Raw genomic sequence first — 18,580 nt, forward strand, 5'->3', positions numbered from 1 at the left:
TTTAATATGAAATTATGTACATTGATATCACTTTCTCTTGAATATATATAGGGGTTAACACATCCTAGTGAGCATCCTAATAGTCAGTCTTTAGACTATGCTATGAGGAGACGTCACGATGATAGTCCTACACCTAATGATCTATAGTTTTTTCCATTATAGATTACTTGTTCTAGACTTTCTTCTAGAGAGACATGCATAGATTCTAGATAGATACCTAGATGTATACATGAATGCTATTTATATTTGATATTGTCTTTTGAGATCTAGATTATACATTTTTTGTTATTTGTTCAATGATTGATACATATATTGTGGACTCGAGAATGATGTTTGACACGTGTGTTTATGTTCAGTCTTATATACATGTTTTATGATTGACCTACATGTATACTTTCTCTAGACATTTCTTTTACATGTTAGATTATGTTGGATAATGTTCTATTATATTGGATTATGTTAGATTATGCTTAAAGATTATGTTGGATTATGTTAGATTATGTTATATTATGTTGGATAATGTTCTATTATGTTGGATTATGTTAGATTATGTTAGATTATGTTGGATTATGTTGGATAATGTTCTATTATGTTAGATTATGTTAGATTATGTTGGATTATGTTAGATTATGTTCTTTTACATCTTAGATTATGTTGGTTTATGAAATTGATGTATACATATGTGGTAAATTTGTTATATGCAAGTGATATTTAGAAATGATTAAATTCCTAATTAGTTACATAATTCCTAATTTCTATAATTAGTTACAAAACACAATTTAAACTTGACAAGTTAAATGAACTAGTAAAAGTTCAATATAATTAGTTACAAGTCCTAACCAATGCAATCAAGAGAAAAATATGAGTATTATCTTGTGTACAATGAAAACACATTACTATTTGTACTCATAACTGAATGCAAAGATCATGTCTTCTCTAACTCTTGCATGTTGGAAATTTGATTGAAAATATCATTGTTGAAGAAGGAAGATTGTTTGCAAAGAGGGAGATTGTTGATAAAGAATGTTTTCAATCACTATTTTTCCACTGATGTCAAACCTTCTATTTGCTAGAATGACAATTACTTATAAGATCCAAGTACTATCACGTAGTTGATTGATGAAGAGGATTTAATCAACAAGATGTAACAAAAGTACCTAAGGGAAAGGTTGAGTTATGATTCTGTAATGAAGTGCAAGGATTAGTTAAGACAATGGTAAAATGATGTATTAATAATAAACTTGAAGATACAAATGTTGGCCACACTTAGAAACCTTGGAAGAATAAGGTTTAACAAGGCTATCTACACAGTTTTACTAAGTTCATTAGTGAGTGTCGAGCAAACTAGTTCATGCTGAGCAAATTTTCAGTTAGTGCTGAGCAAAAGAGAAAATCTAGTGTGTGTTGAGTGATACAGAAGGAGCCAAGAAAGTAATATGTGCCAAGCATTAGAAAAACTTAGTGGATGCTAAGTGAATCCACAATAGGTGCTGAGCATCAGTAAAACATAGTTGGTGCCAAGCAACATAGTATGTGCTGAGCACCAAAATTTCAATAGTGTCGAGCTGCTGCATTATTTGAGAAGTCAAAGATTTTCCAAATCTGAGTTGACAAGTTTGTTACCTTGAATTTTTTGAACCAGATGGAGGATAAGGATGATGAGCTGATGGCACAAAATTTTAGGCAAATCATTTTTGGGTGAATTTAGGAGGATTCGTCATGATGTTTCTAGAAGGAACAAAATATGGGGTAGATTTGTTGAATCCTATCTAATCCATTCAAACTAAAATTAAAAGCAAGAAGATTTGAGAGGGAAAAGGATTATACACTTCTATTGAAGGAGTCACAGGCCAAGAAGCAAGTGAGGTTGGGGTGCCAAGTTGCAAAGTTGTCAAGAAGTGTATCAAGGAGAAGGCATTGAGAAGAAAGAATAGAGCACAAACACTCTACTTCGATAAGTGGCCATATAAGAGATTGCACTAGTACATCGAGCATGGAGACTTAAGGAGACAAAGCTTGAAAGGAGGAAAAGTTGTTAGAGCTGAAGAGACTGAAAGCCAGGCAATGTTATGAGCTAAATAGAGATTTGAAATCTATAAGTTAAGTTGTGAGTTGTATTAGGTCAAAAGCCCTTGTTGTTACTCTCTAAAAATTGTACCAATTAGGGTAAAATCCTATGACTTAGGTTGGTTTAACAACCATTTTTAAATACTTTAATAGGGTGGCATTCCAAGTGAATGTTCTAAAGTCCTCTAACTAGGCCCACTTCTAACAAAGTGGTTAAATCCTTTAACCAGGTCACATTTAATAGTGTGTTGTAGCCTTTAACAGGGCAAGACTTTCACAGGGCATCACTTTAGAAGAGTAAGAATTGAGTAGCATGTTACTGATGGTTTTTTCCAAATTGGGTTTCCATGTAAATCACTATGTTATGTGTTTATCTTTCATGTATTATGCTTGCATAATGATTTTACAGTAACTTGTTAAAGTAGGAAAGTTTAAGCTTGGATGCATGAATAGTTTAATGCACTCACTTTACTTGGTGAAAAAGTTTTATTAGGACATTTGGACCTTGAATAATTGATTCATCCCCCTCTTAGTTATTCAAAGCAATTCTAACATTGCATGCATGCATTGATCTTCTATTGACACCTGAATGTAAGGTCTATACATACATATAAAAAATGAGATTTAAACATGTGTGTACATAGTTTAGTTTTGATCTAACATATTAAATATAAATTTGATTCAATTATAATATTCAAATTATTTTTAACCTGATACCTCCCAAAACACTCTGAATGGTATGACCCGATTTTCTTGTGATGACATGTTATCTGTATTTGTTGGCACCATAAAATGTGTTTTGCCCCACTCAACCACATCATGAGCATTATTAATGTGATATCCTTTATAGTCCATTTGGTACTTATTTAAAGCATGTTTGATACAAGCTCCTACACCATCATGCTCATCATTTCCATGTCCACTCTAAAAAAAACTCCAAATGTGTGGTATATTAAGGTATCGATGATATCTACATAATGCATAAAAATGGTCTAGCTAATTTAAATTTTTCTGCACATCCATCTAACCATACAAATTTTTTTTCCATTTTTATGCCTTTTTTTTTCAAATATTCAAAAGATGTCTTAAAACAATATTCCACAAAGTGTGTGTCATGTTCTTTGTCATCACTAATGTAAAAGTGATATTCTTTTTTAATGACCTGTGCTTGATTTGTACCTTCCACACCATCCAAATCAATCTGTGCATGTTGATAAGACACTTGAACCATAATAGTAACCCACTTTGTAAAGTAATATTCTGCTTGAAGTTATTTTTGAGGAATGAAAGAGTAATTCTTTACAATGTCAACAATAGATAAAATTGTTTTGAGTGGGAAAGTTTCTCTTAGTGTTTGAAACTATTATGCTTTCCACTTAGCAAACAAATCATGACATATATATGGTTGAACCAATTTACACAAATTTGACATAAATTCTCTAGTAGGTATGTCATCCTCTACATATTCCAAACTTGTTGATTCTTTTCCAACTTTTGTTTCCAACTTTATGTACTTATATCTCTTACATTTTACCATTCTCATCATATCACCATCTTCATCTCTCAAAGGAAATTTAGTTAGGTTACCACATGTTTCACAAGTTCCTCCTATGCAATCTATTTCACCTATTGCATGATCATTTGGTTTGTCACATAAGATTAATGTTATTAATTGGCTAGGTGGTTTATGAAAAGAATTTTGAGAATCACCACTTTCTTTTATCATCTTTCAGAACCCTTCATAATCAAAATCAAATTCAACATGATATTGAAAAAAAAATATTTCAAAAGATTTATTTATCTTCACAAAATAGGATTTTAATCTTTCAAACACCGTTTGTCCAGTATTTGTGTCAGGATTTAAATTACATGCTGCATGACATCCAAACAATGTTTTGTGTGTTGAAGATACTCTTTAGGCCCAATCCTCTGCTTGATGATATCTCTTCTATTTGGTGAAGAACGAGTATTATCAATCCAAAATTGAATAACTAAGTTCATAACTATTTCCACAATCCTATCAGATCAAGGAGCTCTATACATTAGCGCCCAGTTTCCTTCTAATGTATTATCATCCAAATTGTTTCTCCTTTTCAGATAATGTTATATAATCTTTCGACTATACCCAATACGATATGATAGTGAAGAGTTCTATGCTTTTTTCCATAATTTCTTATTTAAAACAGATGTCAGTATCACTTTTTGTGCAATGGGTTTATCTACAGATCTAGGTTTATTCGCAATGGAATGCAACCCTTCCTTAGCACTTTCAACAATATCTTTTTGTAGTTTAGAATTCTTCCTCTTTTTTATACTTGTATCTATACCCAATAGTTTCAATGACTCTTTTAATTCATCTTTAAGAAGTGAAATTGATAATACTTTAGTTTTCTCCACTATATCAAGATTTTCTAATTGTTCAATTATTTCTTTAGAATTTTTATTCGATTTACTCTTTGTAGTATGTGTAGGTTGACTAGCATATTCTCCCAATTTTTCCACATCACTTTCAATTAAATGATCTATGTTTCTATGATTATTTTTTCTCATCAATCTTTGAGCTAGATTAATATTCTCATTTGTTATTTGATCTTAGGTTGCAATAAAAATTAAAATAAAGACTTAAGATACAACTTCCTTTTAGGGGACATATGTGTATATACATAAGAAGTGAACTATTAAATACAATTTTATCTAACCTTCAAATGATCCTTCTTTGATATCCATTGCCTCATCTTCAATTTCCTCATGTCCAAGATTTTAATATTAAAAAAAAAAAAATCAAGCAAGTTTGTAAGGGGAAATGTCTCTAAAAATAAAAATCAAAGATATAAAATTTGGCTAGACCTAGAAATTTAGAGAGAGATTGTACTTGAGAGAGATGTGTGCATACATACCTGTTTGAATTTGGGATAAACCTACTCCAAGCTTAGTAGGTTGTCATGGTTGGACACATCCTAAATAAATTCATAATTTAAAAGACCATAATTAAAATGAACCCTAATTCTAAATATTCAAAATTTAAAAACCATAATATAATAAACCCTAATCCTAAATACTCATAATTTAATAAAACCTAATCCTAAATATTCATAATTCAATAAAACCTTAATATTAAGTTAATATTTACCATATTCCTAATTGGATAAACCCTAATCCTAACTATATGTACAAAAATTCTAGAATATGATTGTACACTATAAGTTAAATATGCATTGGAAAGAGATTGCACATGTGTACCTTGCCTCCTACAGTATCCTGCTAATTTTTTTGATAATTTTTATCTTTTTGTTCGTGAGTTCTTCTTCATGTATATTTACTTTCTCTTTTATCTTTACTTCCCATGTCCCAAATTCTTCTTCAAAAATTTGAAAACAAAAAAGTCGTAAAATATTTCGTTCCTCCCAATTGAAGTGAGAATTATCTAATTGTATTTTAATGTTAAAATTGAAAAACAAAACAAATATTATTTGTATGACAATTTTTATAATAAAAAAGAAACCCCTAAAGGCCGACAAGAGTTCTGATAGAAACTACCTCGATTGAAACTTCCTAAGGTCAATTGACCACATGCGCAACCCACATTTTTGCACATTTTTATTTTCGATAGAAACTTTATGATTTTTTTCTATTGAAACTAGCTAATTACAAGTCTTCTCCAAATGTTAGAAGATTTTCAGTGTTTTCATGGCTTCTAGACTCAATTACTAGGTTCAGATGGAGCATTAAGGACATGTCATTTTGCATAACAGATGAACTCTGAATGGGCTTTCTAATGACTATGAATTTGATACATTTTGAATTTTTTAGGTATACATTTCTTCACATAAATTAAACAGAGGTTAATTATAAAAATATAAACCTCTATATTGGACACTCATGGAAAAATAGTAACTAAGAGAATAAGTTTAAAAAAAATAGATACAGTCTTTAGATTTAAGTCCTCTTTCAATCAAAAAAAGAAAATTTGAAATCAGGTAAATATATAATAAGTTACACGTGTCAAAATCCATGTATATCCAAATTATTGTTATGTCTAATTTAAACTTTGATAAAATATGAAGTAATAAGGATAAATATATCATACCACCTCCATGGTTTTAGTATGGATGTTAGCAAGCTAAATTTGAAATAATCAAATTAATATCTATTTTAGAGATAGAGTTATGTGTGTCACAAGCAGTGTCACTCTTTCAAAATAAGGTTTTTGATAACATACCAATTTTCGTGTGAGAAAAAAAAATTCAATAAAAAAATTCAAAAAATAAATAAATATATATTTAGAATCTAGATAGAAAATCCAAAAAAACTTTAATTTGTTTCATCTTCAAATTCCTAACCATTAAAGGTCAGTTTACATTTGAAAGTGAATTTTTTCTCAAAAATTCATAGTTCAGTGTCAGTTTAGGAAAAAAAGTGTAACCTACTATTATGGGTTCATAGATAGTTTTATATGCCTATTGGTCCACAAGGATCTATATGAACTAGTTCCAAGACTTCTTCAATGTTGTAATTCTTACTTGTGAAGATAGTTTTACCCATCTTTCCAATTTGCCATTGTTTGCATATGGTCATTCAGGTTTCTTCAGACTTGGAATATCTCTTACTCTTTTGTTCTTACTCATTGTAACCACATTGTCAAAGTTTACATGATACATTATTTTATGCCATATCCATTTTTCCTTTACTTGTGCCAAAAAACATGAACTCTCAATGAGATCTAGATAGAATCGATTGCCTTTTTTCTAATTACCAGTTCCAACTAGGTTTCCTTTACCATTCATAAGCATGGCCTTTATATTCATGAATTCTACCTTGTATCCAATATTTTTCAGCTGTGCCATACTTAGAAGATTGTGCTTTAGTCCTTCAACCCAGTAAGCATTGTCACATTTGAGTTCATCAATTAATACAATGCATCCTTTTCCCTTCGCATAACATGGTTCATTATTTCCAAATTTAACACTTCCACCATCAGAGTGCTCCAAGTGTTCAAACATATTTTTATCACCACTCATGTGATGATAACAACCACTATCTATTATCCATATATCATTCTTGCTAACATGAGAAATAAGTGTCATCTTTCCATTATCCTCATCATTTGACTTATCTTTAATAACAATGTATACCATTTCATCTTATCATCATTATTAGAATCTTTAGCAATATAACAAGATTTATTACCTTTTTTTTTAGTCTTTATAGCTTTTGAAATCTTTCTTTCCTTTGAACTTGTTGAATATCTCATCATCTTTACTTTCCTTATTTGAACACCTTGTAATAATGTGACCAACTTCTTCCCAAGAAAAACAAATAAATAGAATTTTTCCTTTATATTTACCTATTCCTTTTGGTAACCTTCTTGCAAGTACGGCTTTAATAGCTTCAAGGTCATCATTTGATACTTCTTCTTCTTCACTATTAGATTGTTTACCTTTTGAGTTTCCTCCCTTTCTATCAAGAGTTAGTTTGGCTTTGAATGTTTATTGTATGTTCTAAGATCTAGAAAGATAGTTATCAAAATTATCCAACTCAAAAGTTATTAACCTTCCCACTAATGTATCCAAAGTTATATCATTTTTAGGATCACATCTCATCTCTTGAATAGCTAAAACTCTAATTGCATAAATAGGAAGAAGAGTTATTAATACCTTGCAGAGTACTGTCACATTATCAATTTTTCCTCCTAAAACTCTGATTGCACTCACACTTACTTTGATTCTTTCAATGTATTTGGAAATGTATTCATCTTCTTTCATTCTCATCTGATCAAATTGGCCTTTTAGACTTTTTGCTTTGGCTCTTCTCACATTTTCATCTCATCCATAGATATTTTGAAGCTTGTTCCAAATTTCATGAGAAGTAGGACAATCTTTGACTTGATCAAATTCAAAATTATTGAGAGCAGAAGCAATGCCAATCATTATTGTGTTGTGATTTTTTTTATCTACCATTTGATCCATAGTGAAAGGATCAGGAGGTGACACATATTGGCTCTCCAAGAATCTTAGGCCTGTATCTCCAATGGTTCTTGAATGCAATTTCATGAGTTCTTGCCATGCTTTGAAGTTGTCTATGTTCAAGTTAGGAATCTCTTTTTTGTAATACATCTTGATCTTTAGCTTAGGTCTTTTTGTGGTTTCATAATGCATGGCCCATTTCTCTTAGAAATGGAGACCCCCTAGTAAAAATTTTGTCTCCTAGAACCCTAGTCCAGGGCCTAGATCTTTTTTTGGAGCTCCACCTAGAGTTTGGGTCAAGCCCTAGTCCTATAAATGAGAAACCTAGAAGTCAAAATTGATAAATTTGAGTGTTAAAGGGTGAATTTTGTGCTAAGTGTGCACTAGAACACTTAGTGCACATGCACACCTACCATAGGTGTGCAAGTGTGCTAGATGCACAAGTGCACTTCTATCTCCCTTAGGAGATGTGCACCTATGCACATGCATTCATTAAAGGTTGTTAAGTAAATGTTTTGTTTAACCATGTAACCAACGAAGTCCCTTATTTTCTGATCTTGAAAGCCCAATGTAATATTTAAAAAGTTTGAATCTTCAATCAAAAGGTACATCGCTGCCCTATCATATGGAAAAGGTGATAAACCCATTGATGATTGAGAGATGTTTCTAATTCTCAACAAAGACACTATCCCAGGACTATAAAATCTTGGGAACCCCTCACCTCTCTTTATTCTTTTCTTTGTGCTCCATCAACCTGCACATCTGCACATATTGAGGTGCACCAACATCCCCACTAACTTGCACAAAACAAACAACGTTAAAGTACCAAAGGTGCACACATGCACACCTCCTCAAGGTATGCATGTGTGCATCCTTGTTACACATTAGAAAAGATAAAATCATAAAATATATAAAACACCTAAGTGAAAGGTGAGCACATGCGCACCTATCCAACATGTGCATGTGCACACCTTTCTAACTCTTAATCTAAGACTCCAAAGATAATGGTACATAGATGCACACCTTGTCAAGGTGCACATTTTCTCACACTTAACACAAAGTTAATTTAAGGGTGCACACATATGCACCCCATCAAGGTGTGCATGAGAGCACTATTAGTAAAACATATGACTTTGTCCCCCTTTTCACACTTGTACTACAATGTGCATAGTAGCGCACATGTGCATGAGCACACTCCATTAGGGTGTTCACTGTTGGAAATATAGATGGAGTAACTAAGGGGGGGGGGGGGGGGGTGAATCAGTTACCACAAAAACAAATTTATAGATTCCTTAGATGTGTTAAAACTTAATTACTACTGTCACTCGATAGCCACACAAAAAAAATGTTGTAACTTGGTAGATGAATTGTGTGTTAACTTATTACTAATCTTTAAGCATTCACAATCATTAACATGCATGCAAAAGAAAATAACATCAACACAAGAGACCCCAGATTTAACGTGGAAACCCAATATGGGAAAAAACACCAAGTAACTAGCTACCGATTTTCACTCTTTTGAAGTGAGCCCTATTAGAAGCCAACCCTGTTAAAGGTTACAAAACACAATGTTAGGTGTGACCTGGTTAGAGAATTTAATCACCCTGCTAGGAATGGCCTTGCTAGAGGACTTTAGAAAAATTTAGTAGAGCTATCCACCTTGTTAGAGGATTTACAAAGTGGCTGTTAGACCAACTCTATTAAGATATTTTATGAATTACTGCTACAATGGTGAGAAAGTAACAATAAGTGACCTGAATGAGATACAACTTAACCTTGCTAATACAAATCTCTACTTTGCTTCAATAGATCCTTACTGATCAGATACAACTTTGTTGCTCCTCCAGGATATCTGATCCTTCTTCAAAATTTTCTCACACTTCCTCTTCACACAATCAACTCACTTACATGCTCACTCATTCATTCATCCATCCATGCATTTGAAATCACAACTTGACCTTTTATTTATACATTACAAATTTTCAAGTCGGCTCATTTACAAGTTACATTTACCAATAAACAATGCATCAATCAGCTACAAACATTACATGAAACAATTAAACATTATTTCCCAAAACAATGAAATCCTTCATTGGCCGAACCTGCTCAGTAAATACTACTCTAGAAAATGATTTCTAGTGTTAACCAAGTGAAGTTTGGTAAACACTGCAAACTCTACAAAATCCTTTGGAGACCAAGTGAACTCGATAAGAAATAACTTTCCTTCATTGACCTTGTGAACTAGGTAGAAACTGACTTCTGCCACAAAAACCTTCAGCACTCGAGTGAGCTCAGTAGAAACTATCTTTACAGTGTAACCTCCAGAAATGCTTGAGAAACTCGGAAATTCACTTTGCTAACCTTCTAAGAATGGTAGACTCTATCTTTTCCCTTACTGACCAACTAAGCTTGGTAGACTCTGACTGATAGCTGATATGACATTTGTGTAACATTAAAGACAAGACATAATTAAACAATTGTATCCAACAATCTCCCTCTTTGGCATTGATGGCAACACAACATGTCATAGTAGAATGAAATTTGAAAACAAGTCTTTTTTGATAGAATGTTTCTCCCTCTTACATTTTATTTCACAAATTTCTTAATTACAGTAATCTCCCTCTATGAAGGAATTACATAGCTTCCTTACAAACATCAAACTTCTTCACAACCAAATTCAAATTTCAGAAAGATATGACAATATACTCTCCCTCTTTAACAACACATGCCAAAGGCAACACAAACCAAATGAATAGCAGTGTACCTTATGTACTGATTCATATGCAATATTTCCATGATTATTTTGCATCAACTGAAAGATCTTCAACTTGATACCTATTGATGCATCACTAAAACTTCATTTTAGTGAGCTTCAGATAAGGGAATGACCCCTAACTTATCTCTTAGATACAAGAATGCATCCTTAGGTAAAGGCTTAGTGAATATGTCTGAAATTTTTTCTTTTGTATGGACATATTCCAATCCGATCTACTTATCTTGCACCAATTCTCTAACAAAGTGATACTTTATTGCAATGTGCTTGGTTTTTGAATGCATCACTAGATTTTTGGATTTGTTGATTGCACTTGTATTGTCAGAAAACATAACAACAGGTTCTTTGATTTCCTCCTTCATGCCTTCCAATAGTTGTTTGAACCAAACAATATTAGAATAGTTTACTATTGCTGAAACATCCTCTACTTTTGCTGTAGATTGGGATGTACAATTTTTCTTTTTACTAGTCCAAGAAACCAACCTCTCTCTAAGAAAGAAAGCTCCTCCACTTGTACTATTTCTATCATCAATGTTTCCTGCCTAATCTACATCAGTAAAGACTTTTAGATCTAGATTACCTCCAAATTCATACCATAATCCATAATCTTCAGTGCCTTTCAAATATCTCATGATCCTTTTGATTGCCATCATGTGATTTTCTCTTGGTTTTGCTGAAAATCTTGCTTCAAAACCAACTACAAGAGCAATATTTGGCCTTGTATGAACCACATATTGTAACTTTTCAATCACAGATCTATACAACATCTGATCTACCTCCTTTGATTCATCATCCTTGGTAAGTTTTAGTCTATTACACATAGGAGTTCCAACTAGTTTGTAGTCTTCCATACCGAACTTTTTTAGTTTCTCCTTGATGTATTTAGATTGAGTGATGTAGATGTCATTCTTACTCTACTGAATTTGAACACCAACAAAGAATTTGATCTCTCCAAACATTGACATCTCAAATTCCTTGTTCATTTGTTCTGAAAATTCTTTACAAAGATCATCATTCCCTATGAACAAAGTATCATCCACAAATATTTCTACCAAAAAAATGTTATTAATTGGTCCTTCCTTGATATACAAGCTACTATTATTATTAGTTCTCTAAAAACCAATCTGAATAAGATAGTTATGCAATCTTTCATACCATTCTCTAGGGGCTTGTTTTAGACCATACAATGCTCTGTGTAATTTGTAGACTATATCTTTCTTGTCTAGATCAAAAAAACCTTCAGGCTGTTCAATGTAGACTTCTTTATCAAGTATACCATTGAAAAATTCTTACTTGACATCCATCTGATAAACCTTAAATCCTTTATATGTAGTGCATATGCAAGTAGGGTCCTGACACCTTCCAATCTTGCAACAGGAGAAAAAGTCTCTCCATAGTCTATTCCTTCTTCTTGAGAGTATCCTTTGCATACTAGTCTAGCTTTGTTCCTTGACACCTTACCATCTTCATTTAACTTATTTCTAAATATCCACTTAGTTCCAATCACATTTTTGTCTTTAGGCCTACGTACAAGAGTCCATGTTTTATTTTTCTCTATCTGCTCTATCTCTTCATTATTAGCCTTAATCCAACTTTCATTTTCTAATGCATCTTTGACATTTCTAGGTTCAAAATCAACAAGCAAAAAAGTACCTTTCAACTTACTTCTTGTCATAGTTCCTTTAGATTTGTCTCTAATGATCTGATTTGGTGTATGATGTCTCCTGACATATTTGGCTAGTACAGGTTCCTTCCCTTTTGAACAAATTTGTGTTCTCATCCTCTTGCACTTCAACTTTAGGTTCTGGTTTTTTTGTCTATTGCTTAGGTCCTTCAGACTTGGTAGGCATTGGCTCAGTAGCATCAGAATGTGACTCAATTTCCTTCAACTCAATTTGAACTTCCTGCAAATCGGTTACTAAAGACTCAAGAGTAGAAGATTCTTGATTGACAGGTGTATCTAGCACTGTATTAGGTTCAATGAAAACAAATCTCTTCTAGTCTTTCATTTCCCTTTTTCTTTCTTCTTCAGTTCTTTCTACAAACTCATCAAATTTCACATGTGCACTTTCTATGACTTTGTGAGTAGACAAGTTTAAACATCTATATGCTTTACTTTTGTAAGAATAACCCAAAAATATTCCTTCATCACCCTTCACATAAAATTTACCTTTTCTAGATTCTTTCAAAATGTAACATTTACTTCCAAATACTTTTAGGTAACTTACATTAGGTTTATAGCCATACCATAACTCATAGGGGGTTTTGAATGAGTCTCTCTTCAGATGTACTCAGTTCAAGATATGAACTGTAGTGTTGATAGCTTCCTTCTAGTATTTGATAGCAATGCTCTTTTCAATCATTAAGGTTCTTGCACAGTCCATGATAGATATGTTCCTCCTTTTAGCTATTCCATTTTTCTTGGGAGTTCTAGGGGATGATACTTGTCTTTTGATTCCCCTTTCAATGCAAAAGTTATTGAATTCACGGGAGATGAATTCACCACCTCTATCTAACCTCAAACATTTTAGTCTTTTGCCTATTTCCTTCTCAACTCTAGCCAAATACCATTTGAACTTCTCAAATGCCTTTGACTTCTCTCTTAGGTACATGACAATCATCATTCTTGAGTAATCATCAACAAAAAGAATGAAGAACTTTTCACCTGTATAGATTTCAATTCCAATAGGTCCACACAAATTAGTATGCACAATTTCTAAAACTTCTTTAGACTGATAGTTCTTACTTTTAAAGCTAGTCTTTCCCATCTTACCAATTGGACAATTCTTACATAGACCAACCTCAGGTTTCTTTATATTAGGAATGCCTCTTACTTTCCTAAATTTTCTTATTTTCACCAAGTTATCAAAGTTCACATGACACAACCTCCTATGCCATAAAACATGAGCAATAAAACATGAACATTCACCAAGTTCAAGATAGAACAAGTTACCTTTTGTTTGAGTGCCCGATCCAATCAACTTTCCTTTGTCATCCAACAGTCTTGCTTTTCCATGCATGAATTTCACTTTGAATCCATTATTGAGTAGCTATGCCACACTCAGCAGATTGTGTTTTAGTCCTTCTATCCAATATGCATTATCACATACAAGCTCTTTGGTTAGTGAGATTCTTCCTCTTCCTTTTATGCAACAAGGTCCGTTATTACCAAACCTCACAGTACCACTATCATAGTCTTCAAAATGTTCAAACTTTATTTTATCACCAGTCATATGATGAGAGCAACCATTATCTATAATCCATGTATCATTTTTTCTCACATGAGAAACAAGAGCCATTTCCTCATCATTAGATTCATCTTTCACAACAATGTAAACAATTTCATCTTCTTCATTATCAGAATCATTAGAATCCTTAGCCATGAAACATGTTTTCTTACCTTTGTCCTTGAATGATTTGAAGTCTTTCTTACCATTTCACTTGTGACCTTTCTTCTCATCCTTGTTCTGCTTATTTGGGAACCTAGTAGCAATATGTCCAATTTCCTCACATGAAAAATAGATTAGAGGAACGTTACCTTTATATTTTCCTTTGCCTCTAGAATATTTCCTTGCTAGTAGAGCTTCAACCACTTCAAGATCACTATTAGAACTCTGTTCTAATTCTTCTTCACTTTTTGACTGAGAATCTTTTATCTTCTTTCCTTTCTCCTTGAGTGAAAGCTTGGCTTCAAATGCTAATTCAATGTTCTTAGTAGCTGGAACATAGTTATCATAGTTGTCTAGCTCAAATGTAGTTGATCTTCCAACTATGGCCTCTGAATTTATCTTATGATTTGCTTCACATCTTCTTTCTTGAATTACAGAAACTCTAATTGCATAAATGGGAAGTAATGTTCTAAGAACTTTACTTATAACTGTTTCCTCCTTGATAGCTCCTCCAGAAGTTTTGATTGCACTAACCCTTGCTTTGACTCTTTCAACATATTTTGCAATATTTTCATCCTCTCTCATCCTCATCTGATTAAATTGTCCTCTTAGACTTTTTTCTTTGGCTTTTCTCATATTATCATCACCTCCATAGATATATTTTAGCTTGTTCCACATTTCAAAGGAAGTTTTATAGTCCTTGACATCATCAAATTCTTCATAGCTTAGGGCAGATGCAATATCTATCATCATGGTGTTATGAGTCTTCTTCTCAGCAATGTCATTAGCTGATAATGTACTAGAAGGAGTTATGTATGCTTCATCAAGATATTTCAATCCAATGTCTCCAATGGAAGCCAGATGGAGTTTCATGAGACCTTGCCATGCTAAAAAGTTATCCCTGTTAAGCCTTGGAATTTCTCTCTTGTAAGACATCCTAATCTTTAGCTTAGATTCTTGAAATCTTTCCTGCAAGCACCAAAAGCTCTGATACCAATTTTTGGAAATATAGATGGAGTAACTGAGAGGGGGGGGGGGGGGGGAATGAATTAGTTACCACAAAAACAAATCCACAGATCACTTAGATGTCTTAAAACTTAATTACTAGTGTCACTCGATAGCCACACAAAAAAAATGTTGTAACTTGCTAGATGAACTATGTATTAACTTATTACTAATCTTTAAGCATTCAAAATCATTAACATGCATGCAAAATAAAATAACATCAACACGAGAGAAACTAGATTTAACGTGGAAACCCAATATCAGAAAAACCACCAAGTAACTAGCTACCAATTTTCACTCTTTTGAAGTGAGCCCTATTAGGAGCCAACCTTGTTAAAGGTTACAAAAAACACTATTAGGCATGACTTGGTTAGAGGATTTAATCACCTTGCTAGAAGTGGCCTTGCTAGAGGACTTTAGAAGAATTTAGTAGAATTGTCCACCTTGTTAGAGGATTTACAAAATGGCTGTTAGACCAACTTTGTTAAGAGATTTTAGAAATTACTGCTACAATGGTGAGAAAGTAACAATAAGTGACCTAAATGAGATGCAACTGAACTTTGTTGATACAGATTTTTTCTTTGCTTCAATAGATCTCACTAATCAAATACAACTTTGTTGCTCCTCAAGGATATCTGATCCTTTTTCAAAATTTTCTCACACTTCCTCTTCACACAATCAACTCACTTGCATGCTCGCTCATTCATTCATCCATCCATGTATTTGAAATCACAACTTGACCTTTTATTTATACATTACAAATTGTCAAGTCAACTCATTTACAAGTTACATTTATCGATAAACAATACATCAGTCAGCTACAAACATTACATGAAACAATGAAATCCTTTATTGGCTAACCCTGCTTGGTAAATACTACTCTAGAAAATGATTTCCAGTGTTAACCAAGTGAAGTTTTGTAAACATTGCAAACTTTGAAAAATTATTTGGAGACTAAGTGAACTCAGTAAGAACTAACTTTCCTTCACTGACCTTTTGAGCTCGGTAGAAACTAACTTCTACCACATAAACCTTCAGCGCCCAAGTGAGCTTGGTAGAAACTATCTTTATAGTATAACCTCTAGAAACACTCGGTAGACTCTATAATTCACTTTGCTAACCTTCTGAGCTTGGTAGACTCTGTCTTTTGCCTTGTTGACCAACTAAGTTCAGTAGACTCTAATTGATAACTAAGATGACATTTGTGTAACATCAAAGACAACAAACTATTGAACAATTTTATCCAACATGCACTTGCATAGGTGCACAACTACACAAAAAATGACCATTTAAAGGTTATTAAGCGCACCTAGTGCACCTATCAAGGTGTGCAAAGTGCACTAAATTGCATGCTAGAGCTATTAAGGTGGATTTTAAGTGGTTTTACTAGGTTTTAGTTGTTAGAAATATAAGATAAGCTAAGTCACTAAGAGGGGAGGGGTGAATCAGTAACTAATAAAAACTTCATCTTAATCAATTAATCCTTCATGTGTATTTTGATCTAATTGCATACATGAAATATTGAAAGCATTAAAACATTCATAACACTTTGACACACAATATGGTGACCCAGAAACCTTCCAAATAGAAAGTAAAATTGGGGTGGGGATGATATGCACATGATTTAGTACTACATATAAAGTTGGCCTATTAAGGTTTACAATGATCACTTCTAATGATCTTCACTGTTAGGAGTAATAAGTACTATTAGGTCCACCTTGCAAAAGGATTTACAAACATACAATGAAGTATGCACTTGGTAAAGAGATTTACAAAAGACTATTATGTCTACCTTGTGAAAAGATTTAACTATTCCACCTATTAGGATGAACCAGTGGCTAATATTTGATTTGCAAATTGATTCATTGAATGAGATTCCTTTGAATGTAATGATTGCCTTTCTATGATAGATAAATATTTGTTGCTCCTTATATTGTTGTATCCTTTTACTTCACACTTTATACTTCTTATTGCTTGTTACGTTCTTCTATTATATATTTTGGATGTGATACAATACATTACATATATAGCAATCCAATTTAAAATATAACAAAGTTGACTATGATAAAAGTTTCACCAAAATACACAAAGTTGACCCAGCTACAGGAACTTGGGTTTTGAAGACAAACTCATTGAGGTTTTGACACTTGACAACCATTGTCAACACTCGACCTGGTCATGCATTTGGTAGATGTAGATGCTTGGTTGATATTGATCACTTCCAAATATTCTGAACTTGGTCTGCACTAGTGACTTGATAGATATTGCGAAACTCAACATATAAACTAAATCACTTGATTCACACTCCATAGCTTAGTCAAGCTCAGTATAAACTAAATCACTTGGTTGACATTGTATAGCTCGGTCAACACTAGATTTATATTGTTGAAGGTGTGAACTTGGTAAGTACTGAAGAATTCAGTTTGCACTGAGAAACTTGGTAAACACTATGAAGCTCAATTTACATTGATAATCACCAACCTAGTAGATTTTTCTTGGTACAAACTGAATGTTATTCCTAGAACTCAATAGCAACTATAGAACTTGGTAGAGCTTGAATTACTTGGTTAACACTGTTAACTGTATAATAAACTTGGTAGCTACTATCTATGTAATTAAGTGTGTGCGTTACTAATAAAAAAACTTGACTTGTAATGTCAATAATCTCCCCCTTTGGCACTAGTGACAAAAACACTTAAAACTGAATTCTCAAAATGTTCAAAATAATCTTTAGTCTCCATTCTATTTCTTCAACTCGGTAATGTACTCTGTTTTGGAAAAAAATCAATTTCTTTTGTAAGATATGTTTATTTGAATATTTGTACATGTATACCTTGTTGTTGAGTAATCACAACTAATGAAGGAGGAAGTACAGACGAATAAGTAGATGAACTGTTGGTCACTTTAGTTAATGAAGTACTGAGATGAACAAGTGTAGAGATTGGTTGAGTTGTTGGATTAGCAGTATTTGACACGACCAACTTGGTAGTAGCTTTCTTTGAGCTTGATGTATTTAATGCATTGCTTAGAGAGTGAGGAAGTGAGGCTATAACTACTACTGCAATCTTTTCAAGACCTGTTTCCTCAATGCTTTGAATCTCAGGTAGATTCTCCTTAGCAGCTTCTTGTTCTTGTTCGTTATCATCTATATTATCATAATTTTTTACTTCATCATCATTGTCCTCTTCCTTGTCATTTTCACCATTATCATCTTTATGACTGACATTAACAACAAAATCACTCTACTTATGAAGATTATAGATATTTTGCCATGTATTTGTTGCATTCCTTACCCATTTTCAATGTCATTGACCAATATCAAGCAAAAGTAAAATTTCAAAGTAAGGTTTACTCAATTTTTCTTGATAGAATCTTTTACTTCT

This window comes from Cupressus sempervirens, chromosome 1, assembly GCF_028749045.1.
Source record: "Cupressus sempervirens isolate cs-2001-9-10 chromosome 1, ASM2874904v1, whole genome shotgun sequence".
Taxonomy (NCBI): Eukaryota; Viridiplantae; Streptophyta; class Pinopsida; order Cupressales; family Cupressaceae; genus Cupressus; species Cupressus sempervirens.